Here is a 22,015-nt window from a genome sequence, read left to right as displayed (position 1 = left end):
TTCTCCCTCCTTTGCAAATCGTCACCCTGGCAAACATGCAGATCGAGTAAACTCTTGTTTTTCAAAACGCAACCCGGTTTTCCCAGAAAACTCCACATGTAGAAAACGAAGCCGATTTGACTTATTCTGGCAAATAAAGAAGGGAAGGGGCTGTGAAAGTCAGGTCTGCAGTAGAAATATTAACTTTACTGGTAATACTTTAGCAAGCACTAAAGAACCTAGAGCAAAGGCTACCTTTTTATTATGGCAGAAAACAGCATTCAGCCTCATGAGGCCAGCAAGCATCACTGTAATATATGAAAACATAGTAATGGTTCAGATCAGTTTGGGGTCTTCTCTGAACCTCAGATGTAGGGTAAGTTAGAAGTCAGCAAATTAAATTACTGGCTTTTAAACTTTCCCATCTTATATTTTTGTATAGCTCCATAGATAGTTCTAAATTAAGGCAGCTGTCAACGTAAGACTTTATCCAGCAGCAAAACGGAAGAGTGAAACAATAGTGTAAGATGTCACCATTTGCTTATGCGAGAGAAGTAAGAGCTCGGTACCTTCACATTATGTTAAGTGTTCCTCACTGGTGATGCAATTGGTAGCTGAAAGTGCTACGATGAGAATGTGGTTATTTTGTGCCAGACTGATAATTTTGGTAGAGTGAAAAAAAATTATCCAGGGTAGTTGTAAACAGTACTGCATGGGAATCTAGTGGAAGCGACACAGAAATCTAAAAGTAAACGAACAAATATAAAAAGCACACTTCCACAGAAAACCTCAGCAAATTGACAAAACCTGACCAATTTGTTACAGTTCAAAGTCAATGATATTTGACTACAAGGGACATTTTTTCCAGGTACTAAAAGCAAGACCATAAAAAAGTCAGAAATACTGTCCTGCTTGGGGATGCAGCCCGGGCTTGTTCTGCTTTCTACAAAGCTCGGCATTCCCTAGGGCGCAGGCACACTCCCTTGTGTGCCACCAAAGCCCCTGCCCACCGCCTTCTCCCCGAGCATTTGTAAAAGAGTTAAAGGAAGCTTTACTGAGATTAACTCCTTATTAGTCAAAGGCAAAATAATTCTCTCTCTTCCAGCCACATGAGTTAGGAGGGGACAGTTATTTGGAAGTTGGAGAGCCCTGGCAGCACTCCTGGCTTTTTTAGCTCAAAACAGTGCATCTCTGTCAGTGCTGCGGCATGATTGCATCAAGCCGACTTTAGTCTTCTGTTCACAAAGGGGTACTTCACATGTCTTAGAACAGTCACAACTTGCCCGGTGATTCTAAAGCAAAAAAGAAGAAAAATAAATAAACTATTATTCTAGCTTAAAAAAAAAAAAAAAACAAACCACAACTTGCAGAACACACAGGTTTCTTTGAGTACTACTGGTTTTCCTGTGCATTCCAATATCTCAAAGTGCTCTGACAGCAATGTTGCATAGTAAATAAAGTAAAAAGAAATCCACTCTAATCAAATCTATTTATTATTCCTTTAGCTGTGTTACACTGACAAAAACATGGACTCTGGTTTGCTTTCTTTGGGCTGTGGGATCACACCATTACAGACCCTTCAACATAAAGTTACAAGAAAAAGTGGGATGATTTTTTTTTCTGTTTTTATCAAGTTTTTATAGTGTCTAGGTTTTCCATCTCAGCTGTTCTTGTTCAAACTAAATCTAGTTCAGGAAAAAAATCCCCACCTCATTTCCCTGAGAACCTAGTTATTTTATCTACCTCAACAACCAAGCTACTCTACCTTGTCATTTCAATTTTCACATATTTTCTCTTTGTGTATTAGTTCTATGTTTCAATGAAATCTCATCTTTTCAGCCTTCTGCCATAAACTACTGCCCAGAACAAAGCTCTCTCTCAAATTCAATCTCAAACAAAATGAAAAAGAGAAAATCACAAATGAGAAAGTGGACCACAAACAATCCTATGGGTCTCATTCTCACAAGGTCTGCAAGTTATTTTGCTTCATCAAGTAACCGTGAACTACGGGAAGGTGCTATCACCTCTCTCGTTGCCAAAGGAGAAAGTGTTAATAAAAACAAGACCTTATTCCAGGGACATTGGAGTGTCAATGTTAATCACTGATTTGGCTGAAATACACTTCTTGATCTTAAAAGTCATTTCCAGATGAAATACAAACAGCTGAAATTTTATTGTTTAAATAAATGGGGATGCAGACTGTAACACCTCTGGTGGAATTACTGTTGCTAAACTATGATTACTATAAATAGTAATTATTTACTGTAATGGTAGTACTTAGAAATCCTTTGTGCTCTTCTGAGTTTTCTCTCAGACATTTAACAGCCCTAGTTACCAGGAAGGCAAGAAAAACCTTTACATTTATGCCATCTATACATCTGCACAAAGCACTGAGCTGCAGAGGATCTCACAGTTTAAAGAACTTTTAGATAGGGATAAATTTCTTTTTGTTTCAAGATTTAGGACATTTATTGCACTTTCTTATACTGCCTTTTAAAAGCTTTGTAATTACTGTCTTCAGCTCTCTGCACGCGTTTTTTTCTCCTATTTATATGCCTTCAATAGCTTTGTACAGAGCCCCACGTGCTAAAGCCTCCTCAAGAAAGCTCTAATAGCTGTAACTCATAGTACTGGATTATGAAGCTTTTCCTTCAAAAAAAATCTGGAAAACACCAAAAATAAAGCATTTATGTAGGAAACACTTACAAATGCTGGAATGAGCCACTATATGTGAACCTGCGAGTTAAAAAGACTGAGCAAAGAATCTATTAAGGTTCTCCAAAGTTAGAAAATACTTTGTCGTATAATGGTGGCTGTAATTTTTGCAAGCGAGAACAAGTAATTCTCTGTACCAATACTGTGCCACTGTTGAGGTACAAGTTAGGCAAGCTCATACAATTGCTTCAATGGAACTACATGCAAAGGGAGGTAGCAATGAATTAAAAAATTAGTTTTAAACAATGAAAGCACATTTTAATTAAAATGATGGAATCCATTTTTCCTTCCATCACAATGATTTTAAATTGGTGCAACTCAATTAATGGAAGTTTGGTCAGCAGAGAAATCAGGAAGAGTGTACAGAATTGGTGCAAATATTCCCACATGCCACATGATAGTAGCGACGTACTAATAGTAGCACTAACCGTGCGGCGGTTCCTAGAGCCCCAGTGACTATTAGAACAGTTTCATTTTGTTGAAAACCTGTACTTAGAATTCTTTATTCTATTTTTTACTTCTTCAGCTGAGCTTTGAAAAGTTAGGTTGCAGTGAAAAATTGCTAGCATTTCTCCATGACTTTTCATAGTACCTCTTTCTTATCAGGTTTACCCTGATGTGATTCTGTAAGAGTGCACATGGTATAGAATGAGACATTAATGAACCTGACAAGCTGCAATATATTAAAAGTAACTCTCTAACATGCATACATATACACACCTTGTAATAAATACCCATTTCTCTAATTCCTTCAGCTTTCCCATTGCCGTACTGTAACATTTATCTATTGCTACTACTTTATCTGGAAAACGCTCATTTTTCATGTCTCAACTTTTTGTTTTCTTCTAAGCAGAGAATCCTTCCTTTGTGGACTCCTGCAAGGCTCAGTTTTGAGCCCTCTGTTCTGTTCTCGTCCAGGTTATCACCTTACTACTTCCTAAGTGTCAAACCTGAGGTCATCAGTCACCTATAATCTTAACCACCAGACCAGCTTCAGTGATGCTTGTCTGCAGACACTTTAACACCTGTTAACACATCTCCTTCTCCTTTGTCCCCACTGTTCAAGTAAGTTTTAGGCTTAAGACACCAAAGCCAGAGATGTGCCCAAACAAAGCATCTCTGTCATTATTTACCCCTTCTCTCTGCTCTTTCTCCACTGCTTCCATACTTCATAATTTCAGCATTAGTCTGGTTCTTCTCCTCCTGCTTCTCATCTGCTTGCAAACTGCCTGCTGATTCCTGAAACATTCTCTGTATATAAAAATTTCCTTGGCACACAGACGGAGCGTGCTTTTTTTCCCCAAACAACTGTGAGGGCAACAGCTTACTCAGAATCCCAGACCTAGCAATGGAAAGTTTTGCAGATTTTGTCTCTTTTCAAAGACACCTCCACCTAGAAGTCCCGTCCTGTTCAGTAATTGCTATGATTGATGTTTGCAATGTGATCTTCCTGGCCATAGCGACTCCAGGTGCATAGGCCAGTCACTTCATTTCATCCCTTCCAAACATGAGATGGGAGAGCAGAGCCTTTGGAAATATGCCCCACACACATCTTCACCAAATTCCTCATCTTGACTTTCATCTGGTTTCAATTCAGCTACATCTCCTTCTGCCCTAAAGTCAAGCTCTCCAGCCCTACACACGTACAGACTGTAATCCATCCTCTAACACACCTGCTCCTCACCTAAGAGCAAGTTACAAAAAAAGGATAAATTTCCTCCAACAATAACCCCCTCCCTCTCCAAAGTATTTGACTGGAAGAAATCTACAGCCATGCAAGAAGAACGTGGTATGCCACATTTTTTCATGTTTCAACTGCCCACCAACCAGCTACATCTAATACACAGCCAGCTGTTCTTCTCACGTCTTTAGCAAAAGTTGGAGTAGTCAAAAGACAAATGAAACCAGAAGAAAACAAACAACAAACAAAAAAGCCAAACAAACTCCCAAATACACACACAAAAAAATCCAGGCATATACGATCAGCCTTTATACAGAAAAAATTACCTTTGCACACTACTCTTATTTATTAGTATTCAAGTCTATAAATAACTTGCACGCACTCATGTTCATTCAATTAGGGCAAGGCAATTCTGACGGAACTGGACAGCTGTACTAAAAATGGGAGAAAAATATATACTGGGAAAAGACAAGTTTTACCTTCATATAGGTTAAACAATTTATAATTTTGCTTAAATTAAAATGTGCATAGTTGTTCTTCTTTAGAGACACACACAGAAAGTTTGAAATGAGCTGTCCGGACATGGGTATCAACACAGACAGAACAGGCATCAAGTCTCAGTCAATAGACAACAATAGGCATCAAGAAATTGCTCACGGAATTTAAAACGTGTGGGATGCTTTCCTTCATTACAACCAAATCCATTTCTTAACATAGCTTAGTAAACTATAATTTTTTAGTTAAATAACAGTCTACAGTAAGGTTCTTACATGTGGAACATCATTCTAAGGTGTTCTAAGCGAAGTTGCTAGAAACTGAAAAATGTGTTGGTCAAGACCTAGACTAGTCAATCACTTATTCCAATTTCATTTTAAATTTTATGTTTCCATTTTAAATATTATTTTAATGATCTATTTCAAGAAAACAAACCATTAAAATATTTATTGCTTTTGGCTTTATTTTTGTGAAGATTATTCTTAAAAAATAAATTTAAATAAGCAAAGAGTTTGCTTAATTTAAATTTCCTAAACACTGGCTACATGTTGGAAATAAATACAAATATAGTAAAAATTAATTATAAAAAGTAAGAATTGTCTAATAAAGCAGCTGTTAAAGGCTTTGGTTTTTCTTACAACTATGTCTATTATAGCTGCATCTGCTTTGGTATTGCTGCACATTTTGCTATACGAAAAAGTAGGTGTCACTGTACTTAAAAGCATAGCAAATCTTCTTTCTTCAAATATTCACTACATATGACATTCAATATTTTTCTAACTCAAATAATGCCTATCTTCAGTTTTTTTCTCTAGATCATCATCAACCCCATCCCATTTATTTCATTTGGCATAATTACCACAGGGTTACTGTGCTAGGAATACTGGCAAGGAATTTCAAAGATTCATTATCATTAAAGGTTGCTAATTATGCATAAAAGTAAGTGACCCTTTCTCACACTATTATCTGCTCAAAGAACTTCCAAAACACTCACTGGAAGTTTTATGTAAAAGTCAACAATATTCTTCTATGTCATATGATGTCTTTTCTCTCAGAAACTCAATACCTTGTGCTTTAAATGTCGACTGTGGTTAAGTACATGGCCTGTCTGAAAAACAATTTCCATATTTATTCACATGGACCATCCACCTTCTAATCAGTGATTGCACAGAATCTGTAGGAATGCATGTAATGTGGTACATTTAGTTCCCATGAAAACAATGTAGCAGATGAAAGAAGAAAGGTAGCAGTGGCATCCTACTACCTACAGCACACTGTGTATCATCACTAAGCGTCTGACAGACCGCAGTTTGAGAACCACTGCTCTGTTCAACTATAAACACAGGTATTTATAGACCAGCAGATATATTTTGTGTCATAAACATCCCCTTTGGTTGGAAAAATTAAATTACATACACTGTTTAATATTAGGTGGCTGTTTTGTTTTTGTTTTCTTTTATTCTTTCTTAAATTACAAGGCTAATGAGGCATACAAAATGATTCTAAATTAATTTAGGAAAGGATGTAAGGCTTGCTTTATGGGAAGGTTATTGATTTTCAACAGGAATCTAACTATGTCACATACTAATAACAGCATTAAATGTTTTGTATCAGGGCAAGAAGACAAGCAAGCTGCAGACTCATATGATCCACAGATTTACTCCCAGCCATAGAAAATACACATTAATCCAAATGCTGTATCTAAACCTTGAGATACACTATAAGTAGTTCCCAGTGCTCCCAGTTGGAAGATATCCTTGTATGTACACAAGCTCCTCTTGCAGTTCTAATATAACTATACCGACTCTAGGGTCAGGGTCATCTCAAACAGCCAACACTGGGTCTGACCTAAGATGGATTAGCATTTTGAATTCAGTGGTATTAGGATCAAGAAAGAGAGAAAGGGGCAAAGATGAGGATGTTTGTGTTCTTTGGCACACCAAATCCAAACTGTATATGGGAAGCATCTCAGCTGAAAGGAAGGGATTCCTGCAAACAGCAGCCACTAGCAAGCCACAGATTTTTCTTGAGATCTGAAAAAATATATCTTGACTTACCAAGGATTACAGGACATGTTGAATTCTTTATCTAGCTAAGAGCAATGGAGCATCTTTAATTTTCCAGGATCATAAGCTGCACTTGTGGTGGGCAGATGTATCCTTTGCGGAGAAGTGCACCACACAATCAGTTTTCAAGATTTCTAAACCATTACTGGGTTGATGCCAGGGCTCCCCAAAGTTTCTCCTTCTAGTTGTACTGGTCTGAGGTAGAACAGAACTCTTAAATCAAAAAATAGAAATCTTTTACTTTGACCACCTAAAATTACCAGACAAGGCAGACAAAGAAACAGTTTTCACTGTGGCTTCCTAGAGCACATTGTCTTTCTGGGTTCCATAATGTGTTTAGTTCTGAACTGCAGCTTCCCTACAACTATTTAACTATGTTACTTTGACCAACTAATGAAATACTTCTGTGCCAGAAGGGTTTTTCCTTCATGACCTTCCCTATACAGCTGAGGTTTAACAAGCACCTTGTTGGCTTGAACTGCTCTACAATGCTGCTTTTTGTCCTCTTACGGAAAGCAAGAGATCAGCCTTACAAATTCAAGGCTACTAGATGCAAAAGGAGACCATAAAGAGTTTAAAAGTTTGCTGTAATATCATAGATATGTTCTTCAGGCTGTTTGAAGCTGTTCTCATTTTCCATCTGCCACGGTTTTTGCAATTCATACATGTATCTTAATTTCAGAATGCTCATTTACGCTCTCTAGTACCATAGAAACTTGCGAATGATCATTGGGAGTGTTTTTCATTTTCTACCCTCTTTCAGCTTCAAGTGCATTTTGAGAAATAAATTACTTGACCTATTGGAATAAAATAAGATAAAAACTCCACTATTGAGTTCTGTACTAACAAAATTCATGGTAAAATTTCTGTTAAAATTTTAATCCCTTTTTCAGCCAGAGCCTGCAAACTGCTTAACATTTCCCTGCCTTTGAAATGTAAGCCAATTAATTGAAAGTTTCCCAGTTTTGCCCCATTATTAAAAAGTTCTTTATAGACTTGCTATTGGAAAGATTACTACAGTGGAGTTGTGCTTGTTCTCCTATTTACCACTAGTCAACGTGATGTTAAAAATGAGAAATGAGTTGCCCTCAGTCAATTTTCCAGCAGGCAAATACCCCTACCATTATATATCCACCAGTCAGCTTACTCTTTTTGGCAAGAAAAGAAATGACTGATTTTGTTGACAGAACAATTTGTTGAGGTCTGGCTGCAATACTCTAAAACTTTAGCCTCAGCTCTCCTCAGAACCGACCATTCCTTTCAACACGGAGAGCAGAGGTGGGCACGTGCCCGGACCTCAGCCATGGAAGTTCAACATCTGCTAGATCAATGCAAGCATCCCTGTATTCAGCAATTTAAGCAACTATCTCAACTGCGGACAAGGATATGTATTAATCCTGGCACCTTTGTTATGGGGACAGTGACCTTCAGGGGAGGTGGGAGATGAAGTGGACAAGCAAGCAGTGCTAACACCTTAAGCTGCCTCGGTTGTTTCGGTTGAGCCTGAAAATGGAAGTGAAATGCATCAACCTGCATCGGGGAACTTGTACTGTTTCTTTTCTGCTCTTTCTTACTTATCTGCAAACAAGGGCATCTGACTGAAGCCTGAAAAATTCGGCTGAGGACATGGACCTCAAATCAACCCAAAAGCTCAAACTAGACTTGTGTTCTGTGAAGTACAGAATGCACCTACATTTTTAAATGTAGTACTGATTGTAAATTCCTGGGAGCTGGGGCTCTGGTTTATCCCATTTGTGTTTTACTCTCAATGCTAAATAACAGTAGTTAAGGAGATACACACCCTGTAAAGTACTTTTTATTTGAGATAAGTTCTTTTCATCTTGACTCACTTTAAACCAAAAAAAAAGCCATAACAACAAACAAACAAACAAAAACTACTCACAAAGTTAGCCTAATACACCTGGAATTAGCTTAATGCATTTTACATTTTTACAACTAAAACTTCCTCTCCCTAATCCTGAGGCTACTTTTTGCTCTTTGGGGAAATTCCAATGGAGGCTTCCTTTTAATTTTTTTTTTATTTTTGCACATAGTGTTTTGTCTTTGATATAACTATTTGGTTTTCCATGCAAGCTTGGATGTCAACACCAAACTCTTAAAGGGACTAGTTTGTATCCCTGTAATTTATTCAGAAGATTCTGAAATGAAACATAGCAAGATAAATCTCGTATTTAAACTCAGTGCCTTCCTTTGCATTTTTTCCCCGTCTATCACAGCCAAAGTTACTCATATTACTATGATCAAATCTAAAATTCTACCTTAAACTTATGTCAGACGAAGTTCTGGCACTTCAAAATTGAAGTCAATTAAAAAGCATTGTCTCTAAGTCTCCCTAAACCACTCATTAAAGTACATGTTTAATATTAAAAAGTCACTGAAGCTCAGAGAGTCAGATAAAATGGAAAAAAAAAGAAAGTTAAAAGCAATAATGTAGGGTAAGACTGTAAACCGTGAATGAAGACAAAAGGCTCAGAAGACATTAAAGCATCTTTAAAAATTAAAACCTTTTTGAAATGTTTTGGATTTGGACATTAAAGCCAGGAATATCACTGTTCTCCCAAAAGGTAAGAAGAATATTGAGTAAGGACACACCTATAATGAATAGAATATTCATTATAATGAATGAATAAAGAATATTGAGTACACACCTATAATGTAGATAGCGTCGACCACCAAAATCAGATCTAGTAGTAAAAGCTATGCATTGTTTTCAGAGTTCATAAGTAAAAAGCCTACCTCCATTTCTTTGAGGACAAAAGAAGAAATACTGATCAAAGGGTAACTGCCCAGAAACTGAATGAAACTACACATGAAGACAACAACATACAAGATCTGTGTCCCACCTAACAGTGTCACTGTGTGGCTACCACACGGTCCAGCAGAAAAGACCGTTTTCAACTTGTTTAGCAGTTGAGAGCAGGGCAGTAATAAACAGGTGAAGTATTTAGCAATTTGGTGAATAAAATCCTATCAATTTCCAAAATCATAACTTTACCCTTGGAACTACAATAGCAGGTACAAGCCAACACCTGACTACACACACCAAGGGCAGAGAGAGAACATTGAGTGTGTATTAATGTGCAATCACAGCGTGGTCACCATCTCACTTCTCTGAGCAGTGTCTAGACCTCTACTCAAGGAATTCCTTCTGCTAATGTAATGTCAGTCTGACATTTCCTTGCAAAAGGAATAAATATTATTATCCTGAAGGGCATAGCAAAAGAGACCGCCTGCAAGACACTTTTGGGTGTAATTCTGAAACAGGTGGTATCAATAAGAATCATCTTTCTCATCAGTCACCAATTTAAAATAAAAAAATAAAAAGAAACTATCTAGCTGCAGGAGGCACAAAAAGTACCTGAGATATGTGAGGAAACATGGTTATTGTGGTGAGCAGTCTTCAAGTATCTGGACCAGCTCTGAGTGTATGAACTGGTCCCACTCAGTGCCCAGTGCTGATACTTTATCCATGTCAGCAGTTAATGAAAAAATGTCTTGTTTAACAAATAAAAAGGGAAATTGAATCTGCATAACTTTCTGCCAGTGAGACCTATTTTGGCTAGCAAGTAGCTGTTTACTGATGGACATTGCTACTAGCTTTTTCTCAGACAAGTGTACAAACCAGGTTGGTGTATCTTAGCAACCCCATACAAAAAAATGATTCTCAAAAAGGGGATTCTAATTGCAACATTCCTGTAGATGCACTACCCATTGCAAGCTGAATCGTACTTGCCGTTTCATGGAGGCTCGATCCCTCTCTCCCACCTGAGCCTAATCCCTGTGTTTGGGCAGATACTGTCATACATACACATTGAGAAATCCTCTTCCATCACAGAACTAAATACAGATAAAAAAAAAAACAGAAGTCTAGGGGCAAACTTTACCATGACAGGAATAGAGAGTGGAAACAGCACTACCTGTATAGGTCTATTGCAGTTGGATTCACAGATAAACAGGAGGCAAGGAAAATTCACTCAGCACCTTGTATACTGCTGCCTGTAATGTATGTCCTTGTTGCCTGGATACCTCTAGTGAATTACTGAGCAAGGGTGCTAGTCTTTTTCCTAGTCAGTATTAAATAAAAAAATCCCAACCTGCTACTCCATAAGAGGCAGAAGATGCACATGGAGGGTTCCTGCACCCATGCCAGCCGAGTGCCAGAAAGAGACAGATCGAGCCTTAAGAATTTTAAATGTTGTGGGTTGCCGTGCCACGTTATGAACTAGATCTCATACAATTCATCACCCAAGTTGCAGAAAAATAGTTCAAGAACTCAAAATAATGAATTCTGTCATTTCCCATAGAAGTGTGAAGGGAGAATTATGAATGAACCTTTTAAAAACACGTATGTGGAGGGAGATTGCCCTTCTACAAAATGAAAGCAGCAGGCTTCTATTTAAATGGCCCAATCCTGAAAGCGAGACCTTTCATTTTCAATTAACTTAAATTGACAATTGAGAAAGGTTTGAAAATGTTGTTGGAGCCTTTCGGTTTGATAGATCTCAGCTCTGACATTACACACAGCATTCTGACCTGATTTTTAGGTTGTGCTGTTTTAAAATTGAAAATTTGAAATGAAAAATATTAGATTCAATCAAAGCTGTTGCAAAACATTTGAACTCCTTAATCTGTTAGTAATGCATTTTCTGTATTTTCTCATCATGATGTGTTATATAATGCATCATTCATTAAGATATATTAAAAGCTAAGAGCCATGCCTTCCTTCAACCTTGTATTATGTTGCAACAATACTTTCACTGAGAAATTAAACTCTATCACAGAACATATGACTTATGTACAACAGGTAACTATTTATCACAGAAATAAAACCTTTCTTTATATTCTAAAGCAGCCTACGTTACCAGTCTACATTACCAGAATGATGCAATTATCTAATATTACATACCTCGTATCAACATGACACAACATAGGCAAACCAAACTAATTTTCAGGCTTTATATTCATTTTTAAACACAGAAATGGAAGACTTCCGACAGCTGAACCACTTAATTAAATAAAAAATGAAAATAAATATATCAGAGAATATTTCAAAGCTCACAAGCAAGAGACAGAACTTTGAAATCATTGAGAAGTAAGGCAGAGAGATCCCTGCATTGAAAGAGCCCATTTACCAATTAATAAATGGAGTACATTGCCCCTGCTACTTGGCAGATGTAAAAGTACAATCTGCTGAGCTCAGAACCATGTTATACCAACGATGCAGTCTTAAATCAGTTGTGAATTATTATTATTTTGTCATAATAGATTCAATTCTCAAATAAACAAAAAGTTGATGTCTTTTCCATCATGTGGGTTACCACATTATTAGTTTTGAATTTTTTTCAGGAAATCTCTTTCAATTCATGACCTGCTAAGAAGAGTTGATACTAAGTAATGTTTTGTTTTTTATAGCCAGTGGAAATTGATGTACGTGATGCAGATTTGCAGGTAACACTGATGACATTTGCTGGACCCCATTTTTCCACCCCGGTCATAAAGAGCTTGAAGAGATAACAGGGACCAACCTCTTGTAGCATTGAGTCCATATGCACATGATATAAATTCTGCCACAAAGTTTGAAACAGAAGCCATGTCAAGAAAAAGGACCAAGTTCTGTTCTTGCACTACTGTAGTTGTTTGGTAAACTCAACAGGTCAAATAGGATTTGATTCAGAGATTCAAATTTGGCCAAGCAATATTAGGCCATATCTTGAGGAACGGAAGTAGCGAAGTATATAGTACTGGTTTTATACTGGAATGCTTTTGTTAGAGAGTTGGCCTGGAGATGATTTAGGACATTCTATGATTCTATGTGCACAAATTAGCAGTAAACATGACTTGGCCATCCAAGGAACTGGCTATTATAGCCAGGGCACAGGAATCCCATTTTCCTTCCTGCACCTCCTGTGTTGCACCCTGGTGGGTGGCAGGACAGAGGGCAGCGGTAGCTCAATGCCACCTGAAGCTTTTCCCAATACATTGCCTAAGGGTACTTACAATAGCTGCCTTGGAAATGCAAACCAGACCTCTGCATTGCTCTGATTTTACACTACTGCTACTAAGTACAAAATTTTGGAATAGACATATTCCTCTAGTTATGTGAGATAAGGTGCAGAGAAATGTATGTTTTGTGTTCTAGGAAATGAGTCCAAATGTGTGAGCTGCTAAAATCAAAGGTAACATCATGAACAAGATAACAGCATCCTGATCTTGTCTTACACCTGATTTTTTTTTTTTTTTAAATATGTATATGAAGTGAGCCTTAGGCAGCCTGGTGCACTTCAGTAAGACAGAGAGGGACAGGGAGCTGAGTACTGGGCAATGGAAATATCACTTTTAAAATTTCCTCTCAACACTTCAGAGACTGAAGGATAATGAGAAGTGTGAACTGAGTTGCCACAGAGCATTTCAAACATTTTGTCCCTTTTTCCTTTATCATATGACTATAAAAAGGAAAGAGGAAAATAATTAAATTACCAAAATAGTGTTCAAAATATTTGAAAATCACCTGCATATAAATACCTCATATGCCTCCTATATAAGTTGTAAGAACTTCTGTTCTTAAGGAATAGGGGGAATCACACAACACTGTAGTTTTCTTCAGCACATAAGAGACTCAGGGACTTTGAAAGCTGTGTAGCATAGTAAGCCTTATTTACTAACTCAGTTTTAATGAGCTCAGCACCAATTAACAAAGATGTAACTTTAAACTACTCTACTGTCTTTGCAATATGGATGAGAAATCACAGTAAACCAAAGTATGTGTAGCACTGTACAAGAAAAGGCCTACACAAAGGAAGGTCCAATTTAACATAGCCATAGTTTACTATGGAATAGTATTCACTGTTGCAAATGTGAAAAGTTGCTTTAAAATACTTTTATCGTTGCAACCTACTGTCAACTTCGCAAAATGCTTGGCTGTATCTCCCATTTCAGTGTTGAGGAACAGATGTTTGACTCACAGGTGTGACATCTGAAAGTTGGCTTTCATCAAAGGTACCCAGTAAACACTGCACCTGCAACACTGTGAAAGCACTGGAAACGCTGCTGGAAAGCCTGCAAAACTCATCCTTGGCTTGCTTTGCCTGTTTCATGCTTGAATTTTTCTCTTTTATAATTATTTTTCCCTTAAGGGGAGTGTTTCAGGAATCTCTACCAAGGCATCCAGCAGTGGCCAAGTGCTATTACTATGAGCAGCCCTACAATAACAAATCCATCTGCTGCAAAGGTGATCATGAGGATGGGGGCGGAGAAATAAACAAGGGAGCCAAAACCAAAAAAAGCCTTTAGAAAATCCTTGAAAACCCAGTGCAAAGCCGTGACTTAGACTGATGAGGAATCACAAATGCCAGCACAGCCCCAGGCAGCAGCGTGACCGGCCGCCGCGGCAGCGGGGATACGCGGGGGCACAGCAGTGCGCAGTGGCGCTGGGTTGCGCCGGGCTCCCGCGGCCGGGACACGCAGCCAGCCCGCCCCGTGGCCGGAGGCTGCGCCTAGCGCGTTTCTCCGGAGCGCCCCGGGCGCCGACAACAGGGACACGTGACCAGGCGTATTAAAAAAAAAAATTAAAAAATGTATAAAATGAAGTACCCCCCCCCACCTCCAGACCGGCTGCTGTCCGTTGTGCCACGAGCCGGGTCAACTTCCCCCACCTTGCACGTTTGCCTCCTGCGGCGAGGCCGCCCGCCGGCGCGGCGGGGTGCGCGGGGCGCGCGGGGCTGTGCCACTCGGCAGCCGCCGGCGCCGCCAGCCCCGGGAACTTACCGGCGCGGCCGCCCCGTCCCTCGGCTTCCGGCGGCGCTGTCGCAGCTCAGGGCGGCGGCATCCCCCGGGGCCTCCTGCCTCCCCCGCACCCCCCGGCTCCCCGCAGGCGTCCCGGCGCTGGGCTGCGTGACTTGTTTGGTGTGGTTGGCACCGTCTTTACCACATGCTGTAGCGGGAAGGAGGAGGAGGAGAGAGTGTGTGGAGTGTGGGGGGGCGGAATTAACTTTGCTCAATGGCGACAGGGCAGCAGCCTCAGCCCAAGCATCAGATCGATTTACTAAACAAACTGAAACGTGGGTGGGGATGTTAAACAGTAACCAGCAGCCTCAATGAAACTGAAAGCTGCTGCTGCCGACGGCGGCTGGCCCTGCGAGCAGCCCGCGCCCCGCCGCCGGGCGGGCCAGGCGCTCCCGGCCCGGCCCGGCTCGCCTCGGCCCGGCCCGGCCCCGCGGAGCTGCGGCTGACGGCAGCCGAGGTGTTACGGCGGGGCTTTGGCCCCCAGCCCGGTGCCCCCCCGGCTGGCCCCGCGGCAGCGCCCCCCGGCCGCCGGGCCAGGGAGCGGCCGGTCCCTCGCTCCCTCGGCTGCCCCGCGCCGGCCGCCCCATGCCGGGCTGCCACTGCTCCTGGGCTACGGGCGGGGAAATAACTCCCCGTCTCGCCCTGCTCTGCCCCCAGGGGGCGAGCCCAGCAGCCCCGCTGGGCCCGACCGAGCGGCGACCCCCAGCTGCGGGGCTGTCCCCGTTGTCCCCCGGCCCGCAGTCCTCAGCTCTCCGCCGTGTTTGGAAGCCACAGATTTGGGGGCACCCAGACCTCAAGGGTTCCCCACCCGGTGTCGCTCCCTTTGCTCCACTGAAGTTGTCACGAGGAGGGGGGGGGGGAGCCCCCCTCTTTTTAGTTAGGCTCCCGGTTGTATAAAGAAACGGGACCAAATATGGGTATGCACTGCAAACTCTGGGTACCCTGCACTACAGACACTTCATCGGCCTCTTACGATTGGGAAGGTCGTGACACAAGGAAGTATTTATAAAATAATAATTGTCATTGTCCTCCGACATTGAACATTCACAGACTCGAAACAATAATTAACGCCTTGCCTATGATATCACCAGCTCACACCCACAGAGGCATCAGGAAGAAAGGAAATAATTCAAGGCAGTGAAGGTGTTGCCTTGTCACTCCGAAATATCATCGGGGGGGGGGGGGGGGGTATCATCTTGGCTGCGTGAAAGGAGGATATTTGGCAGAAGTTCCCATGTAAGAATGACGGAAGTCCCCATAGAAAGGGACTGCTACGCCGTGGGTGCGTGAACATGCTTGACTCCCATAACTGCACACCCGTGTCAGTGATTTAACGACACTCTCTCAGGAGAGGGACTACGCGGGCTCTACACAGGAAGGGGATTGGAAAAAAAATATGAAAAATGTTCTCTTCCTCCAGCCTCTGAAAGCGGCCGGTGATTGATTGGTTTCCCCAGCCAGGAAATCAGCGAATTTCCTTTACTTTCTCACCGATGGTACCTTGCCACGCTGTTGTATCTCGTTAAGATGGCCATTTCCTCACTTCCAGAGTTTGCCCGTGGAAACTCTGGATCCAATTTCTAGGGGCTTTCGATTGTCCCTTTGAGGAAACAAAGGGAATTTTGCTTGACAATTCCCTCCCCATTACGAAACATTAATAATCACTGGAAATAATTGCCCAGATAGCCCCAAGGAAGGTGTAAATACATCCAAAGTCCTCCGGTGTTATTTCAGAGGTGTTTTTTAAAAGGCCAATAAAAGTCGCCGAGGAAGACTTGCTCCTGAGTTCTTGCCCATCTCCTGCCGCAGATAAAATACTGCAGGCAAGGGCAGCACTGACAATGAAATAAACGTTACTGCTGCTGGCTACAGCGCGCCTCGGAGCGATCCGCAGGCGCAAACAGCGGTTTAAAAAGTGACACGAGGGTTGTTTTTTTCCTCTCTTCTGAGAACCTCAGCCATATGCCGTGGGCTAATAACGAGTTTCCTTACATGAATAAAGAGGTCGGACTTTCTTTGCTGTCTTAATTAGAATAAAGTTAACATGCTAAAGCCATGTAGTCATCTGTAGCAGCTGTATTTCTACCCTGGCATCTGGATGAGGGCAGATTTGATAGAGGGGCTCAGGACGTTTTGATTCCAGTCACTTCAGCGTATACAAACGTTATTATTATTTTTTCTGCGGGAAAGGTACTGCTTCGTGCCAGAAGCAAATAGCTTGCAAAATAGTAAATGGAATTTCTTTCCTGTGCGGGGAATATTTGCGCCTATTTCTCATCACATAAGGCCACGTTTGATTTAACCTTAATGTAACTAGTGGTTTTCATTTCGACTTCAGCGTTTCCTTAAATGGTTTTATGAAGTGGTTGCCTCTTCTAGTTATCAACAATGTTTTTGAGGAAGAGTGGGGGGCAGCATAGAGTCCCTTGACGGTCACCTCGCCGCAAGTGCTACCTCTGAAGCAGCATTTTCACGTGTCGTCTCCACGACGAAATCATGCGACCGCCCAAAGAGCCGCAGTAGCTGTGAATTGCCCTGCGCCCGTGGCCGGGAGCCGCTCCCGCTTCCCCCAAGGGTGGGGGCTCCCGTCACCTCCAGTCCCCCTCCCCTCTGTTGAGGATGGAGCACCAAGGCACTAGGGCAGCGGCGGGGACCCTCTGCCCGGGATCCCTAAAAGCACCAGCTGGGCCATTAGGGGCAGGAGATGCCCCTTTTGCTCACCACATCTATTCCTAACTCTGCCCCGGGAGGCAGGGCTGGGAGACAGTACGGAGGTTAGGGAGGGAAGGAAATTCACGTAACCTTTTGCAGCAGAGATAACGAATATTTCCAGGCGTTGACCTCAAGAGGGAAGTCCCAGACAGTATAGTTTCTGTGCCAATTTGGAGAAGCCCCTATAAGCACTTGTCTGCCTCTGACTGTGGCTGCAGACACCTGCAAGGCGGCTGCCCGCCGGGTTGCGGCCGTCGGCTCAGCCCTCTGGTCCCCGCGGTGCGAGCGACCCGCGCCCCGGTCGCGCAGCCCGCAGGGCGAATACCGGCCACCTCTGCGAGAGTCTGCCCTTCCCCGACCTGCTCCGAGGAGCGTTTGTCTGCCCCTCGCCAGGCAGACGCCCGGCAGTTTATCTGGGGAGAAAACAAGGGGAGCTTCCGGGGCTGCCTCCGCAGCCGCCGGGGCAGGGGCTGGGGCGGCAGCCAGGCTCGGGGGCGGGCGGCCGCCCGTCGCGGCGATCCACCCGGCCTCCGCTCACTTCATTCCGGTATCATTAACCTGCGGGTGAAACAACTGTTTGTGTGCCCTCTCTCCCTCCCCTGGGCTGCTTTTTCCCTGTTACTGATCCATCCCTTGTAAATCATTTATGGGGAACTGGGCACTTCTCGCAGGAGCTTCCTTTGCAAAACTTTCCCATCTTCAGGCAAGCGCCTTTTCTTTGTTAACACAAATAATTGATAAAGGACCCCAACGTGCCTTCATAAAACCATCTATACTGCTGCCGGGAACTACAGTCACTTAGGGTCACGGGGTGCTCCTGGCTTTAAAAGCGCAATACAGGAAACGATCAGGACCAAACCGGTTTAAAGAAATAGCTAGTTTTATGTGGTTACCTGAAACCATAAATGGGAAACGCGGTCTAATTTTACAGGTTCTGGTGTCGAGCGTTGAAGCTGACTTCTGCAGAGCCCTTTTTCCTTCCCCCTGATCAGAGAGCACCTGGCATTCTGGTACTAACTAATGTTTCTGTGTTTTCTTGCCTCGAAAAACACAGTGAGAGAGAAAGTGCACCGTTCAAAAGAAAAAGAAAAGCTGTAAACCTCTTAAAACTCTGAACCGTGAGATTACGCCGGCACCACGCGGCTATGAACCGATTTCAAGGGCTTCATTAGAGACTCTTGTTTTCTTTAAAGGTTCCCTGGCTAAACTATTAATTGCCAGGGTTTCATGAAAGATTTGCAGACTTTACAATCATTTATGATCCATGCAATAAAAACTCGGAGATATGAGCAGACTGGTTCAAGGTGTAATGTAAAGATGTATTAGGTGCCCTTGGCAACTATCTGTGGGTGCTGTTTGTATTCTCCGAACACGCCCTTCGCTGCAATGAACATTTCTGCAAACCGCGGGTTGGGTTGTTCATTTCCAGAGCTCTGAAGGTTCACACAAAAGAGCTATAGATTTCAGGCAAGGGAATCAAATGATTGGAAACTCATTCTAGTCCCCCGAAGAGTTCAAATGCAAGTGAGATAATTACCCTTGACGAAAAGTAAACTTCGAGGGAAAATATATACCTTTCCCTCTCGTAAATTAAAAGCCCGCGAGAGAGTAGATTTGAGTATTCAGAGCTGTAATGCTCTTCTGACCCCCATCAAGGCGGAGATTACATTATTGTCCGCCACAGCAGAAGGCGGAGAGGAACCCCTCGAATCCGAAGAAAGACACCTCAAAGGGTATTGACGGTCCTCCAATGATATCCTATTTAGGAGCCTCACAAGCGAGCACCCTAGGCAGTTTAAAGATTATCCTCCTAAAGATCTTTGAAGATTATGCTAATGACTACGGATTACAAGAGTTTACTGCGAGAGCGCAGAAACAAAACCAGCCTCGTGGCGGTTGCCCGTGGTAATTTTCTGCCTCCCTCTTAAAACGATTTGCGCCCACCTCCCCCCGGCCGTTCCCCTCATCAGCAGCGGAGTAAGGGGCGGGGGGGAGCTCCTGCTGCCCCTCTCTGTCTGAGGGGGCGGGGGGAGCTGCGGCTCTGCGGCGGCTGCGGGGTGCGCCGGCGGCGGCGGGCAGGAGCGGCGCGCAGGGCAGCCGGCGGGCAAGCGGCAGCGGCGGGCAGGAGCAGCGGGCAGGACAGCCGGCGGGCAGGGCAGCGCCGCAGGTAGCGCGGGCGGAGGCGGCGGCGGGCGCGGGCGCCGTGCGAGACCCAGCCCTGCCACCTAGCGGCGCCGGGACGCCCTACCCGCCGCCGCCGCGGCGCTGCCCGCTGCTGCCCGCTGCTGCCCGCTGCTGCTCGCTGCTGCCTGCGGCCCCTCCGGCCCCCGCCGCCTCCGCCACCGGGCACACGGAGGCTGCGGCGTAGCAGAACCGCACGGTGGCCGCGGCTGGAGCGAAGGGGGAGCTACCGCCCCAGCCGGTAACGACTGCCTTTAAGTGAGAAAGCGAGCAAAATCCTGCCAGCGTGTCAAAATGTTACACGCGAGGCGCCCCGCGTATTGCAGGGGAGAAGGAAACGATCGGCAGCCGAAAGGTTTCACGCTGCCTGAATGCTTCGTTCACTCCCGCTCCACCTTGACCCTTTGACCCCACAAATATTCATCATGTAGATAGACTGCTAAATAGAGTGTAAGAGCCAGGGTCTCCGTCCTGTTTGTTCCACCTGACCCACGTCAGTGATCCTAATTCCTTCCCCGGAAAAAGCACATCGTCTGATCATGCAAATAGAGGGTGGGGGGCACGTCATCACCGAGGACATTGTCATTAACATAACGGTAGTGAATGTGTGGAAGTACAAATCATGTTCACCGTGTTTGTTTTTCTGATTAAAAAGCCTGCCAGGCTAAGGCAGGACTAAGGGCTCAGAAGCACAAATGTAGTTGCTGATGTAATGAGAACAAATATAATGAAAATGATTCACCAGATGAAGACAGTAACTGCATATTTGGAGATACTATTTTGATCTTCTTTCTTAATCCAGGCCATGTTCGTGGTATGCTTTATGCAAGTCATGATTAATTTCTTTTCCTCTCAAAATACAGTCAAGAGATGCATGCATGAGCAAAAGACGAAATGGATAGTTATTGCAAGTACTTCACCATGCCATAACTAAAAGCACTGGTCATAGCAGATCAGCTTTCTAAGGATTTGTTGCTTGGTCTACGCTTGTGAAGTGTATTGTTCTACCATTATTTGATGCCTTCAACGTGATTTAGGATATACTTCATGCTTATCTATAAAAATGATCAAAAGGGTTTACATGCATGGCAGTTTCAGCATGGATACATATCTGCTAGTCTGCCTGCTCTGTCCAATATGGGCTATTCTGAAAGGATCTTTACTCAAGTGTTTGTGTATGCAGTGGTCGCCTTAGGCTGCTTCCCAGGAAATACAGGTCTTGGGAGATATCTTGGAATAGGTAAGCAGAGGACATTGCTGTTGAAAGAGGTTTAAACAGTACCTACGTGAGAACACAGCAAAACTGAAACAGGCTAGAACAGAGATTAACAGGATGAGCATGCATCTGATACATAATTTGTACAGAAAGTAGTTCCACCTCATTGATTCAGTTAGGGATAATTGAAGTCAAAATGTAGGCAGAGCGAAAGAAAATAATCTTTTACTGATAAGTGAGTATAATTCACACTGCATATACTGATAAACAGTGTGTATACATTGATACTGACAGTGTAGACATGGCATATGAAAATCATCTCTTGCTGAGAGTTGGGAATAATTCAATCTCCATGACATCAACTGATGAAAACTTCTGCAATGTTTTCAGTTGGACTCTGCAGGAAAATAAGCACCCTAGAAGTCTTAAATTAGAATTTAAACAAATTCATCTGGTTAATAATGATGGTTAAAACTAGGTGGTCTGTCTGGGCTATTTTTGCACTCACATAGATACAGAGAAGATGAGACAATTCAACTTTGCCTAAATCTTAAAGTTTACCAGCTATTTGTATAGCATCCCAGAGTGCATTGTGCTTGGCACTAGATTTAATGAGTTATAGAATAGCTTTGGAGACCATTTTAGGTGTTTTTTAACTTACTGCATTTGTAGATCACCACCTTTTCTTTTCAGCAGAAGTACAGACTCATGGCAATACTTGTGTTTTGATTTACTTTTCTTAGTTACCCATCACCGTTCTCCTTAATCCACACATACCACAGTGATTCACAGATCACCAGCTGAAAAGCACTGTTTTAGGAAAACTCAAGCCAACTCCTCCCCGCTAGTTTCGGTTGAACTGGTTGCACTTTAACTGCTTCAACACAGCCAGCTCAGAAACACATGGCTCAGGTCTTCAGTGAAGAAGAAGATCTGAATGTTGGCCACAGCAACTAAGGCTGAAGGAGCTAAACCAGGTGAGTGCTGAGCCCTGCCAGTCCCACCCTTGCTCCAAGCACTTCTTCCTAGGTTGTCCACCCCCTATCTGAAAGCTGCCAGTTCCTGAGATCTGCCACCAACCATGTCAAAATGATCCAGCTTGATTTAACAATTATGTCATCTTGTTTGCTTTTTAATCAGATTATTCTAACAGTACTGGACATGCAT

This window comes from Nyctibius grandis, chromosome 3, assembly GCF_013368605.1.
Source record: "Nyctibius grandis isolate bNycGra1 chromosome 3, bNycGra1.pri, whole genome shotgun sequence".
NCBI classification, from domain to species: Eukaryota; Metazoa; Chordata; class Aves; order Nyctibiiformes; family Nyctibiidae; genus Nyctibius; species Nyctibius grandis.
The sequence above is the reverse complement of the archived record's forward strand: the minus strand, read 5'-3'. Positions refer to the sequence as shown.